Genomic DNA, 18,290 nt, shown 5'->3' with positions numbered 1-18,290 from the left:
TGCTGACAGCAATCTATGACACTCTGGTAGTACATTACAGTATCAGCAGTGGTGATGGTAGTGATGATGCTGGTGTTGGCAGTAGTGGTGGTAATGGTGCTAGAGATGGCAGCGGCAACGAAAGTGATGATAGAGGGTGAGTTGCACTCTGCCCTGGAAGTAGAAGGCACCTGGCAGGCTCTCCCGTGTGGTCCTGTTTCAGAGAGAGGGAGGTGGAGAAGCTGTTCTTTCTGCTTCGTCTTTACTTTCATCTACCTCAGCGCATGATGCACCTTCCTCCCGTTTATTGCTTGTTTCTGCTGCCGCTGTTGCTGCTTTTGTCACTGAGGATGATGCTACTGGTGTTTCTGCTGATGGTAGTTGTGATGCTGGTAGGGTATTCCTCTCGTTTCTTTATTATTGTTGCTGCAAATTATGTTGGTGCCTTTATGGTGCTGATGTTGGTGCTGCTGTTGATGTTAAAGTGCTAGTAACATTGGTGCTGTTGTCTCTAACTCTGTTGCTGTTGCAGATTATTTTTCTGTTGGTGATGTTTTAGCTGTTGCATTTGCGGTACTGATTATGTTATCAGCCTGTAGTGCTGGTGGTGGTGTTGCTGTTGGTGCTGTTACAACTGCTGATGATCGTGGTGTTGGCTATGCTGCTGCTGCTGCTGCTGTTCTCTTGCTAGTAAGAACGGGTATTCACAGGTGAAATGCATAATGATTAACGTAATATTTGCCACGGATGACTGTCGCTTTTCACTAGACACTGTCGTAACGTTGTTCACTGCCTAAAATTATACTTCTTGACAAATATAATAGCCACATGTACAATTTGAGAGAGAGAGGGAGAGATGAGAATGAGTGACGAGAATGAGAAAAATTTTGAGAATGGCGGTAAACACAAGGACGAACATTCGAGAATAGCTTTGGTTTCGACAAGATTTAGACATGTATTTGATGCTTAAGGTTTATTATAGTTTACTCGAGTCATTTTATCGTATTTGAACACATGTATTTTAATTTGTAAAAATAGGTATTAAAGTATTCGGAAGTGTATACAGTGAGACACATCTCGGCGTTCATATGACATGTTTTTTGGGAGTCGAATTTGCAAACTAATAGTCTAATGCTAATGTTTATTTATGTGAAAGATTTCATCTACCCAATTGATTTTCAAAAGGCCGAGAAAAATTGTTGAGAGAAATATAACTGAATCAAGCTTGGTAATAAGTAGTACTGATTTTAATAAGAATAGTTTAGGATTATTAAAATTAAATTAATTTATTAATAAAATTTGGGAAGAATTTAAGCTATACATAACGGGTCCTTGACGCTTCCCACCTGCATCATATTGGGACCAGTGTAATATTGTAAGTGAGGTGACATCTCAGCCTTATAAACTTTCTACTGTTTTTACATGTCCTTGACAATGTTATAAATCACGAAAGCTCTTGGATGTTCACCATTTTTTCATGGTGGTTGTTTTGCAACTTGTCAGGCGTCTTCGCTCACCCTGAGGCGGGCCAAAAACAGCATGTGTTCGACTAGTGCAGTGTTGTTGTTACTGATCAATACCACTAGTTTCGTGGGTACAATTATATATATATATATATATATATATATATATATATATATATATATATATATATATATATATATATATATATATAATTAATCGTAAAATGTATAAAATATTAACTAAATTATAAAGTACATAATAAAACAGTCATTCGTGTATTCAGTTACATACACCAAGTGTCAATTTTGACTGGTGGAGAAAGTCTTAAACCTGGTGTGATGTGCAGGTCAGACATGACCCACCATGGCTGGGAACAGGTCACTCAAGAGCCCCGTTAACTCACCCGGACATCAACAGTTCCTGAGCTCAACAACTTTCCCTTGCAGGGAATTTATGCTTAATAGAGAAATGTGTAGAGGTTCCTTGAAGCTGGTGAAGGACTAATGATACAAGGGGTTGGTGGCAGCTTTCCCTTCTTCAGATCAAACCTCTTGCCTCCCATTCTCCAAGTGTTGTGACCCCTGTGGTTCTGGCGGTTCCCTCTGAAAATAACAATGAGGCAAATAAATTTATTCTTAAATCTCATTTTATTATTGCTACGTTAAGATTATTTTGTTATGGGTTAGTTTAGAAACCGTGACAAACTAGTTGTGCTGACTCAGTTGGGTTAACTGGGCCAATTCTTTACTCCTGAGCTACGGAGCTCCTCCCCTCAAGGAAGGTTCCTTGATGTTGGTGAGGGTCTCTTGATTTAGGGAATTGGATTTGTGCTCCAGTTCCCCGAATTAAGCCTGAATGCCTTCCACATCCCCCCCCCAGGCGCTGTATAATCCTCTGGGTTTAGCGCTTCCCCCTTGATTATAATAATAATACGGAGCTCCTAATAGAAAAGATTCGCAAACAATTCTTCCGTACATGTTTTCTGTCAGTAGCACCAACTGTAACCCAAGATGAACGATAGTGTTTTTTTTTTTTAGGTTCTTGTGGAAAATACTGTATATTTTCCGGAAATACGGTAATTTATAGGTAAATAGATTGCCTATATTGAATATAATAAAAATTATGTTATCGAAAATGGGAAACCCTGCGCCTGTGCAGAGGAGACTCGCCATTGTTTGTTTGAATTTTGGACAAGAAACGTTAATGGAATGGGAAGAATTTTCGTGCTCTAGAGGGTAAAATTGGGCTGACACCTCTCAAATAGGAGGCGAAATTGTTGGAGATATCAGGCGACTGGACCAGACAGCTCCAGGAACCTCAGATAAGTCTGTTATGTTGTAACTCTGGCCAGTGTTATTTTCATGTATAACAGTGAGGTTTTCATGAGTATGATACACCTTAATCTCCAGTCAAATTGGTGAATGAGTTTAAGATATTCTCCTGATATGTAAATGTGTGTATATATAATCCTTTTTTTAATTTTAATATACAGTCCACAAATTTATATATTTACCAGAATTCCTGGTGATGTATATTTCATTTGTAATTAATAGGTCTAGAGCAACTTGTGGATATGCCAGTGGTAGGTATCGAAGGGGGACATTTTTTGTGACCTAGGTGTCCCAAATTCCTACTTGTCTGTGTAACTGATAACAATAAATGATAACAAAGATAATTATTATTTATGTACATAATGAGTTACATTCAGATAAATGCAATTTTCCACAGTTCTCTTTCCTAGAGTAAAAGTCTTACTCATACGTCTTGTCTCACCCAGTTGAGACTCACAACAGTCTATCAACACCTAGGCACATATTTACCACTAGTTAGATATGGGGAGCATATGTAAGAAAACTTGACCATACATCTCTCTCTTCTCGAGATCTAACCTGTGTTCTTTAGACTGTGAACTGAGCACACTTCCAATAAGCTACGATCATGAGTCTGGAGTTACTACAACAGAGGGCCTTAGATATCTCACTGTGCTATATATTTGTTCCCCTCAAGGAAGGTTCCTTGATGTTGGTGAGGGGCTCTTGATTTAGGGAATTGGATCTGTGCTCCAGTTCCCCGAATTAAGCCTGAATGCCTTCCACATCCCCCCCCCAGGCGCTGTATAATCCTCCGGGTTTAGCGCTTCCCCTTTGATTATAATAATAATAATATATATTTGTTAACTAGTTTGGTATTTACAAGTCAAGGAGGATTTAGTCATGCACAAAGTTATGATGGTGACATTTTTGTATTATTCTCTCTTATAAATGAACCACTTCCGATAAATATTATAGTTTATTTGGATACAGAACTCTCAGCATTGACTCTAGACTTATTCCTGGAATTTAACCAATACAGTGACTGCTATACTTTGTTAATCAACCCTCCTTTTTCCTTTCGGCTAACTAATTTTTCATCATTGACATTTTTCCTGGCACCCATCTTAACTAGTACATTGCATTGTTTGAATATAAATCTAATAGTTGTACGATAGATCATTTCTGAGATGGTTCAAGTCCTCTCAGTTTTTAATTAATTTTTTATTTGTTCGCTGATGAGCTTACCATCATCTGCCTAGGTCGACATGCGTGGAAACTTGAGATGCAATCACTGTTGACACACAAAACAAGACTACTCAAGACCTCTCCTCACGGGCACCCCTACGCTACACTTATTCCGAGGGTTAACTGCCTTGCAGGAAATTCCTACCTCCATGCACAAACTGAAACAGACTTGTATTGTGGAGTTTATACTAGCTAGAAATGCCCTGATTCTACCCAAGCTGTCTAGACTTGTAATGACTACTCTCTCTCCAAGACGCATCGCGCACAAAAGAAATGGTTCCTGCAATCATTGGTTTGGTTAGTAACACCAGCAAACAGTACGTTCTTTCTCATAGGTCACCAGGCAAGTATTTTGAAGACAACATGGATCACTGAGCTTGGAGGTCCTTTTGAGTTGTCTCGACTGCTATTGTTACCAGAAGAGCGCTCCTGTGTCCAGCAAGTTTCCAGCACTCCTTGCTTGTTCCAAGACTTGCTAGTTACCACAATATACCTAATATCATTACCTAATATAACATAATATATAAGGCTATATTATTAAATCTAATATTATTTACTAACAATTTAAGCTTGTCTAAATCATCCTTAAAGACGTAAATATATCAATTTGCACACTAATCTTCGCAGTTGTATAATGTTGTTGTTGAGTGTAAGGGTGGGTGAAGTCCCTCTGCAACCACAACATTATGCTATTTACACATGAATGCGGCATTGCAATTTTTGATACAATAAATTTCCACGCTTACATACACTATATCAGGAATGGTATAGGTTCATGGCAAATTCCACTTCTGAGTTTACTGTGGATATTTTCCGCATAGATCAAGCATAGTGCAGTACAGACTTGTCAAGGCAAGCTATGCAACCCTTATCACAAATTAAACAGGGCATGATGACCAGCAATGATGGATGTGTTAGCAACTGCCAGTGGTTTAGCTTGGGAATCAGCTTGAAGAATCCTGAGCTCTCACAATGTGAATAATGATAAGGAAATTTTCAGGTGAATATGATGAGTAGGTGTACTGGTGAAGTAAAGCTGGTACATGTTCTAGACTAAAAAAAGTTTTATGAGCTTGGATAGCAGGACATAAGGACTCAGTTATTGGAGATCTTCCAAATGTGGTGACTCTCAGGCCTGGCTGGAGTTTACCTGGAGAGAGTTCCGGGGGTCAACTCCCCCGCGGCCCGATCTGTGACAAGGCCTCCTGGTGGATCAGAGCCTGATCAACCAGGCTGTTACTGCTGGCTGCACGCAAACCAACGTACGAGCCACAGCCCGGCTGGTCAGGTACCGACTTTAGGTGCTTGTCCAGTGCCAGCTTGAAGACTGCCAGGGGTCTGTTGGTAATCTCCCTTATGTATGCTGGGAGGCAGTTGAACAGTCTCGGGCCCCTGACACTTATTGTATGGTCTCTTAACGTGCTAGTGACACCCCTGCTTTTCATTGGGGGGATGTTGCATCGTCTGCCAAGTCTTTTGCTTTCGTAGCGAGTGATTTTCGTGTGCAAGATCGGCACTAGTCCCTCTAGGATTTTCCAGGTGTATATGATCATGTATCTCTCCCGCCTGCGTTCCAGGGAATACAGGTTCAGGAACCTCAAGCACTCCCAGTAATTGAGGTGTTTTATCTCCGTTATGCGCGCCGTGAAGGTTCTCTGTACATTTTCTAGGTCAGCAATTTCGCCTGCCTTGAAAGGTGCTGTTAGTGTGCAGCAATATTCCAGCCTAGATAGAACAAGTGACCTGAAGAGTGTCATCGTGAGCTTGGCATCCCTAGTTTTGAATTATTATTATTACAATCAAGGGGGAAGCGCTAAACCCGGAGGATTATACAGCGCCTGGGGGGGGGGGATGTGGAAGGCATTCAGGCTTAATTTGGGGAACTGGAGCACAGATCCAATTCCCTAAATCAAGAGCCCCTCACCAACATCAAGGAACCTTCCTTGAGGGGCCTAGTTTTGAAGGTTCTCATTATCCATCCTGTCATTTTTCTAGCAGATGCGATTGATACAATGTTATGGTCCTTGAAGGTGAGATCCTCCGACATGATCACTCCCAGGTCTTTGACGTTGGTGTTTCGCTCTATTTTGTGGCCAGATTTGTTTTGTACTCTGATGAAGATTTAATTTCCTCGTGTTTACCCTATCTGATTAATTGAAATTTCTCATCGTTGAACTTCACATTGTTTTCTGCAGCCCACTGAAAGATTTGGTTGATGTCCGCCTGGAGCCTTGCAGTGTCTGCAATGGAAGACACTGTCATGCAGATTCGGGTGTCATCTGCAAAGGAAGACACGGTGCTGTGGCTGACGTCCTTGTCTGTCAGATATGGAAGATAAAAATCCATATAATTGATTTAAAATAAATGAACCCCTAGAGCAGAGGGCACTAGCTACTGGTGGCAGTGTACTGAATGTGGGTTGAGAGAGAGCTCCTTGCACTGAAGAGCCCTGCAGTTCTAGCTTGTCTATGCCAGTTCGAAGGTCCAGTTACTAAACTTACTACAACCACGAGAATCGCCCTTCTAACACAGGGCAGCTCCTCATCAACCTCTGCAGTGGATGGAGCCAGCAACCCATATGAATATCTTGCAATGGTGCCAACTGTTTGCCTCCTCACCAGCAGGTAGCTGCAAGGGGGGGTTACAATGTGCCATCCGTACCCAAGAGTGACTGCCTGCTGGATCACAGAAGGCAACAGCAAGGTTATTGCCTCAAAGAGAACCTTAGATCGGGAGTCTTGCTCTGGCCGTATTTAATAATTGTGTTACGAAGATGGTATACAAGACCATAGACATTTCAAGGCTTCCTTTGAAATATTGATATTGTGTAAGGTGCCCCCTAAAGGGATGTGTGGTGGACTAGGATAAGCCACTGTTCACTTGATTAAATAATGGACCTTCTGTGGTGGTGGTGGTCTACCTGGAGTTTACCTGGGGAGAGTTCCGGGGGTCAATGCCCCCACAGCCCGGTCTGTGACCAGGCCTCCTGGTGGATCAGAGCCTGATCAACCAGGCTGTTACTGCTGGCTGCACGCAAACCAACGTACGAGCCACAGCCCGGCTGGTCAGGAACCGACTTTAGGTGCTTGTCCAGTGCCAGCTTGAAGACTGCCAGGGGTCTCTTGGTAATCCCCCTTATGTATGCTGGGAGGCAGTTGAGCAGTCTTGGGCCCCTGACCCTTATTGTATGGTCTCTTAACGTGCTAGTGACACCCCTGCTTTTCATTGGGGGGATGTTGCATCGTCTGCCAAGTCTTTTGCTTTCGTAGTGAGTGATTTTCATGTGCTAGTTCTACCTGGAGGTTATTCCGGGGATCAACGCTCTCGCGGCCCGGTCCACGACCAGGCCTCCCGGTGGATCTGTCCCGCTCCCTCTTGAAGGCAGCCAGGGGCCTATTGGTAATTCCCCCAAATGCTTGGTGGGAGGCTGTTGAACAGTCTTGGGCCCCGGACACTTGTGATGTTTTCTCTTAGTGTACTTTTAATTGGGGGTATTTTGCATCACCTGCCCAGTCTTTTACTTTCGTAAGGAGTGATTTCTGTGTGCAGATTCGGGACCATTCCTTCTAGGATTTTCCAAGTGTAGATTATGTTATATCTCTCTCTCCTACGTTCCAACGAGTACAAGCGTTCCCAGTAGTTCAGGTGCTTGACAGAACTTACACGTGCAGTAAAGGTTCTTTGTACAATCTCTAGAGCTGCAATTTCACCTGCTTTGAACAGAGATGTTAATGTACAGCAATATCCCAGCCAAGAGAGAACAAGTGATTTGAAAAGGATCATCATTGGCTTGGCATCTCTCATTTGGAACTTTCTCATTATCCATCCTATCATTTTTCTTTGCACGTGCGATCGTGGCACTATTGTGATCCTTGAAAGTGAGATCCTCAGACATTACTACTACCAGGTCCCTTACATTTTTCCACTCTATTGTATGGCCAGAGTCTGTAGTATACTCTGTTCTAGTTATCTCCTCCAGTTTTCCATAACGGAGTAGTTGGAATTTGTCCTCATTGAACATCATATTGTTTACCGTTGCCCACTGGATTATTATTATAATCAAGGGGGAAGCGCTAAACCCGGAGGATTATACAGCACCTGGGGGGGGAGGTGGAAGGCATTCAGGCTTAATTCGGGGAACTGGAGCACAGATCCAATTCCCTAAATCAAGAGTCCCTCACCAACATCAAGGAACCTTCCTTGAGGGGGTTGCCCACTTGAAAACTTTGTTTATATCTTCTTGGAGGTTAACCGCATCCTCAGCAGATGACAGCCTCATGCAGATCCTAGTATCATCCGCAAAGGATGATACGGTGCTGTGGTGTATATCTCTGTCTATGTCTGATATGAGGATGAGGAACAGGATGGGGGGCGAGTACTGTGCCTTGTGGAACAGAGCTCTTCACTATGGCAGCCTCCGATTTAACTTGTGAAAGCAGTTGCTGTTTCTGTGGCAGTGGCTACTGCTGAGACAGTGACTGCTGCTGTGGCTGCTGTAGCTGTGGATGCTGCTGTAGCTGTGGATGCTGCTGTAGCTGTGGATGCTGCTGCTGTAGCTGTGGATGCTGCAGCAAGCATTGTGAAAATAGACTTATCTTGCCACTTTTGAGATGTAACAAAACTATTGTCGGTTATTACCATCTCATCTGGTGCAATATACATTCAGAGTCAGTGAGAAATAAGCATGGTGCAAGCCGTCATTAAGTCAGCAGGGAGTGAGTGGTAAGAACGCAGTTGGTTAAATAAAAAAGTACTGGGTCTTTTTTAACTCCAAAAGTGATACGTAAACTCATTCAAGCATTTCCAGTGTCCACTTGTTCCATCACAAAAGTTGAGACTGCGCCATTTATAAGTGTGTTTGTTAGAGGTTAATATCCACAGAGACCAACTTCTCTCATAAAATGTTTACAGCCCACCTACTTGTATCTCCGGCATTAACACATTCCTCCTGATGATAACAGTGAGAAGGGAATCATATCTTCCACCATTTCTAACCTGAGTGTCTCGTATAGTTCTTTTTTGTATATTTTTACGATTTCATGAATTTAAATTCAAAGAATTCACTATATTCATGGAAGCAACAAATATGCTGCTTCATACTGCTTCTGTATATTAAGGAAAGACATTACTATAAAAGTATACTGACAACAGCAGTACCCATCTCTTGCCCCAGGTATATAACAGCATCTCAGCTCCCCTCTTGAAGGAATTATACAGCACCTTTGTTGCTTTCTTGCCTTACACCGTATTAATAGGATGTCTACTTCCATAGCAAATACCTAAGCATACTGGTTGTTAGCATGGCTATTACATATTTTGTGAAATAAAGAATAGTTTAAACTTTCATTTTGTTTAATGCCATTCACAAAACAAGTGCTAAATCCACACAAGTCATTCAGCATTAAAGATCTTGAATTTTCCCTGCTCCATATCCAGTATAGCTATGCCACCACTTCTTCGTTTATTCTACGTATTTTGGAACTCCCAGATAAAGCTAGACTCGTTACCATTTCTGTTAATTTAGTCTATGACATCTGGATCTATGCAATAAATAGGTGATATAACAATATGTATTGTTTTGCATATTGTGATATCACTGTGAAAAAATATTGAAACTTCCAAGAACTTTCTAAGTTCCAAGTGCTTGGAAGTTCACTATTTTCACAGTGGTTGTTTTGCATCTGAATCTGTATTTTTAGCTTTTTTTTTAAACTCGCTAGCATTATTTTAAATTCAATTGACAGTTGTCTTCAGCACTACAATATAGCCTTCCTGCCTTTCCTGACATAGTTTCTTCCTTTTCTCTGAACTTTAATTGTGGCTGAGTGTGATTGTGATAGTTTTGTCTCTAATGAGAGTAATGTAGTTACTGTGACAGACATTTAGATTTCCTGATGGGTATATTTGCTGTGAAGGCTCAAAACAGATGCAGTGGCAAAAATGTGGGACAACAGGCAGAGGGAACAGAGGAATTATTAAATTTACAGGGAAATGCAAAACCCCTAGGGGTCATACAATGCCTGCAGAATCAGAGGTAATCAAATTTCATCCAATGAAATGGAGGGGCAACATTAGTTCTTTGGATGAAGACCTCTTTAGCAGAGTATCAATTCAAGCCCTTGTGGAAGAGCTAAACCCAGATGGGTCATACAGTGCCTGGGGAGGCAATCAAGTTTAATCTAATTAAGTGGTGGGTAGCTACAATTCTTTAAATCAAAAACCTCTCTTATGTGTGGGTTATTTGTATATAGTGCCCTTCAGTCATCAAGACACCTTTCTTGAAGTCATCATCCTTGATGGGCAGGAAGAGGAAAAGAGAAAGGGGGGGGGGGATGAAAGAGGTAGCAAGAGAGGACAATCTGAGTGGGGAATAGGGAGTGGAAAAGGGTTGATAGGTATGGTTAAACAGAGAAGCAGAGCTGCAACTCTAGGACCAGCCTCTTTACCTTTCTTGGCTGGCAGATATTTTTGCTGTATCACATTTGTTTTATCTGTATTATTGTTAGTCAGGTGGCAGTGTCAAAAGCTGTTGGGATCATACAGCACCTGGGAAATGGGAGGTTATCAGGTTTACTCTGAGGAAGGGGAGGGTAGCTCTAACTTCTTGGATCAAGAGCCCTTCAGCATAAGGCCCCCCCCCCATTATTTGTTGAAAGGATTATGGTATGAATGTTTACAGTGTATAGTATAGAGTTTGCCTCCTCTTTTCTTTCTTCCTGAGTATATTCCATTCTCATGTGCAGAATGTCACTAGCACAAGTATTACCTTTCGAGCAATGTGCATTTGTATACACACTTGCCTGTATTTACATTGGACTTTATCATAGTATACAGTGGACCCCCGGTTAACGATATTTTTTCATTCCAGAAGTATGTTCAGGTGCCAGTACTGACTGAATTTGTTCCCATAAGGAATATTGTGAAGTAGATTAGTCCATTTCAGACCCCCAAACATACACGTACAAACGCACTTACATAAATACACTTACATAATTGGTCGCATTGGGAGGTGATCGTTATGCGGGGGTCCACTGTACTTACATTTGAACTCCTGTATGGAGTTTGCAGTTTTCTTGTCAACTCAACCAACTACCCTCATGCTTAAGAAATTCAGTCTTACATTGTATGTTTCTAACTTGTTTCCCCTCAAGGAAGGCTCCTTGATGTTGGTGAGGGGCTTTTGATCTAAGGAATTGGATCTGTGCTCCAGTTCCCTGAATTACGCCTGAATACCTTCCACATCCTCCACACAGACGCTGCATAATCCTACGGGTTTAGTGCTCCCCCTTGATTATAATAATTTAAACTTGTTTGCATATTTAGCATCTCTTTGTGTTCTTGTCTAGATCCAGCCTTTGTCAACAGTGCCATTATCCATTTTGTATTTTTAATATACCATCCCATTTGTGAAGGAGGGCTTGGATTTCCGACCACTCCTCTCAAGGTCCTGATGTTCTCCCTCTGCACTCCTCTCAGAATGTCCTACCTTGAATACAGACTCTCTGAGACTTAACCTGATTGACTTTTCACTTTATCAAATTTCTTTCAAATTCACTTACAGATTACATGTACTCTAACAATTCCATTATGTTGTGTATGCTATCATTCACCATTCTTTCGGTTGTCCTTTTAATATTTTATTACACATTATAGGTAGTAGGTTGGTAGACAGCAACCACAGAAAGAGGTGCTACCATCCTACCAAATCAGTGTAAAACACAAGCCTGTAATTGTTTTGCATGATGGTAGGATTGCTGGTGTCTTTTTCTGTCTCATAAACATGCAAGGCTGCAGGTATGTCTTGCTACTTCTACTTACACTTTGGTCACACTACACATGCATGTACAAGCATATATATACTAACCCCTCTGGGTTTTCTTCTATTTTCTTCCTAGTTCTTGTTCTTGATTATTTCTGCTTATCTCCATGGGGAAGTGGAACAGAATTCTTCCTCTGTAAGCTATGCGAGTCATAGGAGGTGACTAAATGCTGGGAGCAATGGGCTAGTAACCCCTTCTCCTGTATAAACTACTAAGAAGGAAAAGAAAAACTTCATAAAATTGGGATGTATGAATATGCGTGGATGTAGTGAGGATGATAAGAAAGAAATGATTGCTAATGTTATGAATGAAAAGAAGTTGGATGTCCTAGCCCTAAGTGAAACAAAGCTGAAGGGGGTAGGGGAGTTTCAGTGGGGAAAAATAAATGGGATTAGGTCAGGAGTATCTGAGAGAGTTAGAGCTAAGGAAGGGGTAGCAGTAATGGTGAAGGTTCAGTTATGGAGAGAGAAGAGGGAATATGTATAAATTCAAGGATTATGTGGATTAAAATAAGGGTCGGATGTGAAAAGTGGGTCATAAGTGTGTATGCACCTGAAGAAGAGAGGAGTGTAGAGGAGAGAAAGATTTTTGTGAGATGTTAAGTGAGTGTGTAGGAACCAAGTGAGAAAGTAATTGTGGTAGGGGACCTAAATGCTAAAGTGGGAGAAGCATTTAGAGAGGGTGTGGTAGGTAAGTTTGGAGTGCCAGGTGTAAATGATAATGGGGAGCATTTGGCTGTACTTTGTATAGAAAGAGGTTTGGTTATAGGTAAAACATATTTTAAGAAAAAGAGGGTAAATAAATATACAAGATATGATATAGGGCATAATGACAGTAGTTTGTTGGACTACGTATTGGTAGATAAAAGACTTGGGTAGATTTCAGGATGTACATGTTGATAGAGGGGCCCAGATATGTCGGATCACTTTTTAGTTGTAGCTACAGTGAGAGTAAAAGGTAGATGGGATACAAGGAAAATGGAAGCAGCAAGTAAGAGAGAGGTGAAGGTTTATAAACTAGAGGAGGCAATTAGGGTAAGATATAAACAACTGTTAGAGGACAGATGGGCTAGTGTGAGTATAGGCAATGGGGTAGATGTATGCGGTAAGTTTTAGAATATAGTGTTAGTGTTCAGCAGAAGTTTGTGGTTACAGGAAAGTGGGTGCGGGAGGGAAGAACGATTGGTGGAATGATGTAGAGAGAGTAGTAAGAGAGAAAAAGTTAGCATATGAGAATTGATGCAAGGAGGAAGGAGCATATGGAAAGAAAAAAGAGGTTAAGAGTGGTGAAGCAATGTAATAAGAGAGCAAATGAGAGAGTGGGTGAGATGTTATCAACAAATTTTGTTGAAAATGAGAAAAAGTTTTACAGTGAAATTAATAAATTGAGATAGCCTAGGGAACAATTTTTTTTTTTTTTCAACAAGTTGGTCATAGACCACCGAGGCAGGGTGACCCAAAAAGAAAATACTTTAATCATCATTCAACACTTTCACCTCACTCACACATAAATCACTGTCTTTGCAGAGGTGCCCAGATACAACAGTTTAGAAGTATATATAAAGATATATAACATACCCCTAACTGCCATATCCCAAACCCCTCCTTTAAAGTGCAGGCATTGTACTTCCCATTTCCAGTACTCAAGTCCGGCTATATAAAAATAACCAATTTCCCTGAATCCCGTCACTAAATATTACCCTGCTCACACTCCAACAGCTCATCAGGTCCCAAAAACTATTCGTCTCCATTCACTCCTATCTAACACGCTCACACATGCTTACTGGAAGTCCAAGCCCCTCGCCCACAAAACCTCCTTTACCCCCTCCCTCCAACCTTTTCTAGGATGACCCCTACCCCGCCTTCCTTCCCCTACATATTTATACACTCTCCAAGACATTCTACGTTGATCCATTCTCTCTAAATGACCAAACCACCTCAACAACCCCTCTTCAGCCCTCTAACTAATACTTTTAGTAACTCCACACCTCTTAATTTCCACACTCCGAATTCTCTGCATAATATTTACACCACACATTGCCCTTAGACAAGACATCTCCACTGCCTCCAGCCGCCTCCTCACTACAGCATTTGCAACCCAAGCTTCACACCCATGTAAGAGTGTTGGTACCACTATACTGTACTTTCATACATTCCCTACTTTGCCTCCATGGATAACGTTTTTTGTCGCCACAGATACCTCAACGCACCACTCCCCTTTTTTTCTTCATCACTTCTATGGTTAACCTCATCCTTCATAAACCCATCTGCTGACAAGTCAACTCCCAAATACAGTGGACCCCCGCATAACGATGGCATCACATAGCGATTTTTCCGCATACCGATTACTTTTATCGCAAAATTTTTGCCGCGCATACCGATTAAAAACCCGCTTACCGATTTTCGTCCGAGACGCGTCCAATGTGCCCTCAGCCAGCCTCACATGTGCCGGCCGTCCCATTGTTTACCAGCCAGCCTCCGCGGTAACATCCAAGCATACACTCGGAATATTTCGTATTATTACAGTGTTTTCGGTGCTGTTTCTGGAAAATAAGTGACCATGGGCCCCAAGAAAGCTTCTAGTGCCAACCCTGTGGTAAAAAGGGTGAGAATTAGTATGGAAATTAAGAAAGATTTTGAAGGGTTTGGGGCTAACCCTGAGAAGCCTATGCCAGTTGTGGAATCCATTGTGCCTACTTCAAAGATTAAGGAAATGTGTGCACAGTGGGTTGAACTGCAAACCTTTATAGATGAAAATCACCCTGACACAGCTGTTGCAAGCCGTGCTGGTGACTATTTCAATGACAATGTTGTGGCCCATTTTAGACAAATCGTAAAGGAACGGGAGGTACAGAGCTCTATGGACAGATTTGTTGTGCGACAGAGGTCCAGTGACTCTCAAGCTGGTCCTAGTGGCATTAAAAGAAGAAGGGAAGTAACCCCGGAAAAGGACTTGCTACCTCAAGTCGTAATGGAAGGGGATTCCCCTTCTAAACAGTAAGAAGATAATGCTCTCCCCTCCTCCCATCCCATCAATCATCACCAGATCTTCAATAAAAGTAAGTGTCATGTAATTGTGCATGCCTTTTTCAGTTTGTGTGTATTAAAATTAACATTTCATGTGGTAAAAAAAAATTTTTTTCATACTTTTGGGCGTCTTGCACGGATTAATTTTATTTCCATTATTTCTTATGGGGAAAATTCATTCGCATAACGATTATTTCGCATAACAATTATCCCTCTTGCACGGATTAAAATCGTTAACCGGGGGTCCACTGTATCTGAAAACATTCATGTCTTCCATACTTCCTGTCTCCAATGTGATATCCAATTTTTCTTCATCTAAATCATTTGATACCTTCATCATCTTACTCTTATCTGTGTTCACTTTCAACTTTCTACCTTTACACACACTCCCAAACTCGTCCACTAACCTTTGCAACTTTTGTTTAAAATCTCCCATAAGTATCATCAGCAAAAAGTAACTGTCTCAGCTCCCATTTTGTATTTGATTCCCCATAATTTAATCCCACCCCTCTCCCCAACACCCTAGCATTTTCTTCTTTTACAACCCCAACTATAAATATATTAAACAACCATGGTGACATTACACATCCTGTCTAAGGCCTACTTTTACTGGGAAGTAATCTCCCTCTCTCCTGCACATCCGAACCTGAGCCTCACTATCCTCATAAAAACTCTTTACAGTATTTAGTAATTTACTACCTATTCCATATACTTGCAACATCTGCCACATTGCTCCCCTATCTACTCTATATGCCTTTTCTAAATCCATATATGCAATGAAAACTTCCCTACCTTTATCTAAATACTGTTCACATATATGCTTCAATGTAAACACTTAATCTACACATCCCCTACCCACTCTGAAACCTCCTTGCTCATCTGCAATCCTACTCTCTGTCTTACCCCTAATTCTTTCAATAGTAACCCTACCGTACACTTTTCCTGGTATACTCAGTAAACTTATTCCCCTATAATTTTTACAATCTCTTTTGTCCCCTTCCCTTTATATAAAGGAACTATACCTGCTCTCTGCCAGTCCCTACGTACCTTCCCATCTTTCATACAAAAGTACCAACCACTCCAGCACTATATCCCCCCTGCTGTAATTTCGTTTATAGGGACAAGGAGGAATAACATCTTGTAGGAGTGAGGAAGAACCAGGTGTAAGTGTGGGGGAAGTGCATGGGGCAGTGGGTAGAATGAAACTGGGTACAGCAGCTGGGATTGATGGGATAAAGATAGAAATGTTAAAAGCAGTTTTGGAATGGTTAGAGCTTTTATTTAATAAATATATGGAAGAGGGTAAAGTACCTAGGGATTGGCAGAGAGCATGCATAGTTCCCTTGTATAAAGGCAAAGGGGACAAAAGAGAGAGTAAAAATTATAGGGGAATAAGTCTGTTGAGTATACCTGGTAAAGTGTATGGTAGAGTTATTATTGAAAGAATTAAGAGTAAGACCAGGGGCATCGTAAGGGGGGGGGGGGGTTCGTTGGGGGGGACCCCGGGTGACACCATTTAGGGGGTGACACCATAAAGCCTCTAAAGAAGGTGACACTAATGCCCAAAACAGTGCTGCACCAACATAAGAGAAAAATCCTTTGTTTCTATATAGCCTATTATATATTAACAAAGTACAAATAAGCCTATATAGGGAAAATCATTGATTTTAATGTGATAGATGATTTTGCATAATTGAAGGCAAGGAAATGTAAGATCAGATACACTGAGATGTTACCTGTACTCAAGGTCAAATCGGAACTAGTGTTTCTCTGATATTGCAATGTTTTTCTTTATTTTTCAGGTTTTTTTTTTTTGTTTTTTTTTGCATTGAAGAATTGAGACACTTATGCAACACATGGGAATTTTTATTGAAGAAATGTTTCGCCACACAGTGGCTTCATCAGTCCAATACAAAGTAGAAATGGGTAAGGAGAGGAGGAGTTTGAGGTAATCAGTCCCTCAACCTGGAATCAGTGTGTTCAGTCCATCACTCTTGTAGGAAGTGCAGCATAGGGCCAGAGAGGTGGCTTATATACTGCAGTCAGACGAGTCGAAGCAGGAGGCGGCGGGATCACAGTGGGACCTGCCACTAGTGTAAGTAGGTCGTCGTCCAAAGGTTGGACAAACGTTGAAGTCTATGTACCAAGAGTGATGGACTGAACACATCGATTCCAGGTTGAGGGACTGATTACCTCAAACTCCTCCTCTCTTTACCCATTTCTACTTTGTATTGGACTGATGAAGCCACTGTGTGGCTAAACATTTCTTCAATAAAGATTCCCATGTGTTGCATAAGTGTCTCAATTCTTCAACTTGTCGGTTTTCAAAACCATTCATCACATTTGTTTTGGCATTGTTGAAAATGAATAAATGTAGGATGTGTTGCCTGTACTCAAAGTGGTATTAGAGTTTGTTTCCTCAATATTAATATGCTTATTTATTTTATCATTAATAAAGTTGAAAAGTATTCTCCTGTTCAGTTTATGGCCCTTAAACGTTCTCATTGCTAAACATTTGTCACTAGTCATGCAGTAATGACATAACTGGAGTTTACTCCCCCCCCCCATTGAATTTCATGGGGGTGACACCAAAGATGCTGCCCCGGGTGACACCAACTCTAGTGACGCCTCTGAGTAAGATGGAGAGCAGGATAGCAGATGAACAAGAAGACTTTAGGAAGGGTAAGGGGTGTGTAGACCAAGTGTTTGCAGTGAAACATATAGGTGAACAATATTTAGATAAGGGTAAAGAGGTTTGTGGCATTTATGGATTTGGAAAAGGCATATGGTAGGGTGGATAGGGGAGCAATGTGGCAGATGTTGCAAATGTATGGAATAGGAGGTAGGTTATTGAAAGCAGTGAAGAGGCTCAGGTTAGAGTATGCAGGCACAAGGGACATTATTTCCCAGTAAAAGTAGGCTTTAGACAAGGATGTGTGATGTCACCATGGTTGTTCAGTATATTTATAGATGGAGTTGTAAGAGTGGTGAATGCTCGGGTGTTGGCAAGAGGTGTGGGGTTAAAAGATAAAGAATCTAACATAAAGTGGGAGTTGTCACAGTTGCTCTTTGCTGATGACACTGTGGTTTTGGGAGATTCTGAAGAGAAGTAGCAGAGATTAGTTGATGAGCTTGGTAGGGTATATAAAATTATAAGTGAATGTAGGAAAGAGTAAGGTGATGAGGATAACCAAAAATTTAGGTAATGGAAGATTGGATATTAGATTGGAGGGAGAGAGTATGGAGGTGAATGTATTCATATATTTGGGAGTGGACGTGTCAGCAGATGGGTCTATGAAAGATGAGGTGAATCACAGAACTGATGAGGGGAAAAAGGTGAGCGGTGCACTGAGGAGTCTGTGGAGACAAAGAACTTTGTCCATGAAAGCAAAGAGGGGAATGTATGAGAGTATAGTTTTACCAACGCTCTTATATGGGTGCGA

This window comes from Cherax quadricarinatus, chromosome 39 (assembly GCF_038502225.1).
Source record: "Cherax quadricarinatus isolate ZL_2023a chromosome 39, ASM3850222v1, whole genome shotgun sequence".
Classification (NCBI taxonomy): domain Eukaryota; kingdom Metazoa; phylum Arthropoda; class Malacostraca; order Decapoda; family Parastacidae; genus Cherax; species Cherax quadricarinatus.
Note: the sequence above shows the minus strand (reverse complement) of the source record.